General features: G+C 40.2%; 1 protein-coding gene across 5 annotated transcripts in view; it reads right to left on the reverse strand.

Moving 5' to 3' along the window:
- The window catches only part of pde5ab (phosphodiesterase 5A, cGMP-specific, b), a 117,769-nt gene that overhangs the window by 42,861 nt on the left and 69,908 nt on the right, over positions 1-5,000 (reverse strand). The gene's annotated exons all lie outside the window — the stretch shown is intronic.

The raw sequence follows: 5,000 nt of genomic DNA on the forward strand, positions 1-5,000 counted from the left end.
AGGACAGAGAGAGGAAAGAAGAGGGGGAAGAGAGGGGAAGGGGGGAGGAGGGGTAGAGAAAGGGAGGAGAGGATGGGAAACGAGATAAGAGTGAAAGGAGAGCGAGAAAGAGAGAGATGGAGAGGAGAGAGAGATGGAGAGAGAGATATGGAGGAGAGAGAGATGGAGAGGAGAGAGAGATGGAGAGAGAGATGGAGAGGAGAGAGAGATGGAGAGAGAAAGAAAGTGTCAGAGAGAGAAAGGAGAGATAGAGAGGAGAAAGAGAGAAAAAAACTGAAAAAAGAACAAGATGAATAGTTACAGTGTTGCACAGTGTAAAACAGTGTATCTTACTAGTCAAACTAAGTTAAGAGTAATCAAAAACAGCAGACATTTGAAATGACTTAAATGTTGAAAGTATGTTGAACTCATTAGGGACTGGTTGTGAGAATAACAAAAAAGTCTAAATTTTTGTTTCATTCAAATTTGAGTAGGAAACAATTGATTGAAATGAGTTCTTCTGCCTACGCATACGTGATCCGTGCATTAACCAATCAGATTGCCTATGCCAAAGCTTTTTACTTGTCATAATTACTTAATTGAAATGAGTGGAAAGCAAATATTTCACCCGAGTTGAATTAGGTGAATAAAATTAGTATAGTTTACTTGACTCCTGTAAGTTATCCCAACATAAAATACACATGTACTCATAACTCAGTTGAATGACTTATTTACACTTATTTTAAACGAGTTACCAAACTCAAATGGTTCAAAGCATCCGGTTTCCTCAAATAATTTGAGTTAAGTTAACTTCCTAGGTTTTACAGTGCATGTTAAGTTAGCCAGCAGTTAGCACTAGCGGCGGGATCTCTAACGTTAGCCAGCAGTTAGCACTAGCGGTGGGATCTCTAACGTTAACGGTAGTCTGTGTTCAGATTAAAGCACATCTTTGCTTCGATCTGACATCACCTGGTTGTAACATGTCCCAAAGGCAAAGGAAAAAGCTTCACCTTTATCATACTCATCTGCTCTTGTCTAGATACTTCATGAGGAGGGAATGAGGAGTATAAGCAGGAAGCCAGACCGTTTGAATGGCAGCACTCCGACTAGGTGTTAGTGACATGTTAGAACCCGTTTATAAGCAATGGGGATTTTTTTTTAAGGCCAAGATGAAATGAAGTGAAATGTGTACTTTGGATGAAATACATTTTTCAATATTTTGCAAAGTTTGGCTGTGTTAATTTGATCAGCAGTAGGCTGCATTTAAACGTGTAAATAAATATAATAGTATAATTATACACATAATAATAATAATTAATAGTAATAAAGGAGAGATGGAGAGAGGAGAGAGATAAAGGAGAGATAAAGAGGAGAGAGAGGAGAGAGAGAGAAAAGAGAGATGACAGAGTGTGGAGAGAGAGAGGGAGGAATATTTTGAGCATTCAGCAAAACAAAACACCTGGCTACAAAGAGAACAAAGAATCAGAGCCCATAGCCTTCACATAGAAACACTGACCATAGCCTACACATAGAAACAGTGACCAAAGCGCATGGTCACTAGTCAAAAGCTTATTTAAATTAAGTAGGATGTCCAGTCCACATTGGGAGTGTTTTCGTTATCAAACATTGGGCGGATGGCGCAACAAGGTGTTCCTAGGTTTCTTAATCAGTCATGGGTGTGTTTTGGGTGTTACATAATTTAAACCAATGAGAATGACATCTGTCATTCACCTTAACAGCAAGCATCGCAACTTCCAACAGCGCATCGGTATTTTGATAGTCACCGGCGCATTTGAAGGAATCTACTTGCATGCAATACTAATACCTAGCAGAGTATAGCCCACACACATTTGCACTCGTCTATTATTTGAAGTCATTGGCAAATTACTAACTAACTTAATGGCAAGTTGCATCTCAAGTTAGCTCTGGGGTAGCAAAAATCAAAGTGTACCGCCTTCACGTACCAGAGATAAGTATAAGTATACTCTTTTGATCCCGTGAGGGAAATTTGTTCTCTGCATTTATCCCACTCCGTGAATTAGTGAAACACACTCAGCACACAGTGAACACACAGTGAGGTGAAGCACACACTAATCCCGGCGCAGTGAGCTGTCTGCAACAACAGCAGCGCTCGGGGAGCAGTGAGGGGTTAGGTGCACGAGGGCACTTCAGCCGTGTCTACTAGTCGGGGTTCGAACCGGCAACCCTCCGGTTACAAGTCTGAAACGCTAACCAGTAGGCCACGGCTGCCCCCACTATCACAGTATCCACTCGAAGGCAGAGGACAAAAGTGTGTAGAGCAAAACGTTTGCTTTTCCGATTTTGTCGTCCTCACGAGAGTTTAACAGGTGTGATAATTCCAAATCCCCATGTTATTTTCCCATAAGAAAAATCCCAAGATAACGAATCTCCTTATATGGGCAAAGATGGTAGATTTTTTTTAGGTGAAATTCAGAGGTCTATTCGAAAAAATGTTGCGCGTCAAAAAGCTGGCCGATGCCCATCTTTATGTAAATGAATCCATTGAACGCGATGCGACTATCCAATGAAAGCACGAGGTTGTTGGTCCGTTGTTGTACCACAATGGTGCAAAATGTTTTAACAATCTCTTCTACGACCACCTAGTAGTCCATAAAACAAGCGAAACTAGGATTTGGATGAATTTATTGACTGTTGGTATTTCTGGTGAGGATTTGAGATTGCATTGAGTAGTTTAAATAAAACAAAACTTCAAAATGGCTTGCAAACTCAACCTCACCTCTGCAAACACACACACACACACACACACACACACACACACACACACACACACACACAGACACACACACACACACTCAACTCAACCCCACCTCTGCAAAAACACACACACACACACTCAACCCCACCTCTGCAAACACACACACACACACACACACACACACACACACAAACACACAACTCATCCTATTATTACTCTTGTTCTTTACTTCTGTTAATTCTAGATCCTCTATACCTCCCCCACACTGATGCACACCCTTCTTTAATGTAGTCATTATTTTATTCTTTATTTTATTTAATGTAGTCATTATTATTTTCTTTAATGGTCTTACAGTACTGTGTGTTATTGATAATAATAATTTTCTTTAACTCATTGAATGCCAAGCTGTTTTCGGAAGCTTTGTCCTAGAGTGCCAGCAATCTAGACCATTGTTGATGACTTTTCTACAGCCACAGCATATTCTGTGTTACAGCTATAAACACATACAATGGCTCGTTTAAAAGGTGAGACTTTAAGCTCTCAGTGGGTGCAAACCGTGTATTTCTACACGCCTCTGTTCCTGAGAAATCCCAAGCTAAACAGTGGCTAGTTTTTATCAAAATCCCTGTTTTATTTCTAGAAATGGAGATATTGTGTCTTTTATGACCTGAGAAGTGTTGCCTGCAAAGTTTCTGGGAAGAGATCTAACGAGACCTGCCACCTAGTGATAAACCCACAAAAATAAATGACCTGATTTTGACCTGGCGTGCATGTCACTGATAGGCTAATCAGTGACTGATTCGAAACAAAGCAGCAACCATCAAAAGCCGAGTAAAGATCGAACGTCCAGATAAAATGTCCAGGTCTTTTTCATGCGTTTTCATGAGTTTTCGATCATCATATATTTCATTTCCATTCATCACAGAGTTCCCAAAATCACATATAATGTGTGTGTTAGAGTGTCTAGTTTGGTAATAAAAAAAAAAAGCTAAAAACTTAATATTACGTTTTTGGCACTCAACGCATGGGAAGGAAAAACGTAATATTATGTTTTTGGCACTCAATGAGTTAATGGTCTTACAGTATTGTGTGTTATTGATAATAGTTATTTTCTTTAATGGTCTTACAGTATTGTGTGTTATTGATAATAGTTATTTTCTTAAATGGTCTTACAGTATTGTGTGTGTAGTATAGTATATAGTATTGTGTGTGTACTATCACTAACACAGTCATGCTAATGAAGCAACTTGGAATTGGAATTTCAGAATGGAGAGATGGAGAGGATAGATGACAGAGAGGGAGGGAGAGAGAGAAATGACCGAGAGTGTGGGGAGAGAGGGAGAGAGAGAAATGACCGAGAGTGTGGGGAGAGAGAAAAAGGAATGTGCTTTTCTTTCACTCTGTACAGCAGAGAGCACTTACGACTCCCAGATAAGAACAAGACAGTTGGGTTGGGAAATCAGTTTATATAATACTGTGTGTGTGCGTGTGCGTGTGTGTGTGTGTATGTGTGTGTGTGTGTTAGAGGAAGGTTGTTAAATGTTTGATGGAACGGACCATCCTGATGAATGTAAACTTAAGCCGAAGTCAAAACCAACAGACAGACACACACACACACACACACACACACACACACACACACACACACACACACACACACACACACACACACACACACTGTTCCAAACAAGAAAAACTGCTGCCTTTTAAGATACCTAACAGGAGAGCAAGGCAACAAGTGCTGTTCCAAACCGACTGAACTCTCTTTTCATGCCATCTTAGTTAACTTCCCCATAACATCGTTATTAAGGGCAGCTGCAATGTACCCTCTACACTCCCTACCACATTTAGCAACAAATAAACAAGGTAAGTTAAAGTGACTTTATTTGTACCCAAGGGTAGATTTGGTTGCAGGTAAAGAAGAGTAGGTTGCTTACACAATGTATATTCTACGCTCCCTACCACATTTAGCGACAAATAAACATGGTACACTGTGATATCACTGTTGTAACCATCAATAGCGTTTGGTGTCATTTATGTGCCGTCTGTCATATCTGTCAACTTACTAACATTAGCCTGCTAGTTTATCTAAGCTTGCCTTACGTTAGCATGCTAGCTAACAGCTGCATGCTAACGTCATGCTGTAGCCTTACCTTAGCCAGCTAACTTATGTAAGCTAGTTTAACATTCTTGATGCATGCTAATGCTGACATACCACCACCATACCATCATACCGTCAACAATATCTTAAAAGACCGAGACTATCACGCCAGCGAGGAGATGG

The sequence above is a fragment of the Alosa pseudoharengus genome, unplaced genomic scaffold (genome assembly GCF_046254945.1).
Source record: "Alosa pseudoharengus isolate Yale_2024_CS ecotype anadromous, Long Island Sound unplaced genomic scaffold, YU_APseudo_1.1 YU_APseudo_1.1_scf_17, whole genome shotgun sequence".
Classification (NCBI taxonomy): Eukaryota; Metazoa; Chordata; class Actinopteri; order Clupeiformes; family Clupeidae; genus Alosa; species Alosa pseudoharengus.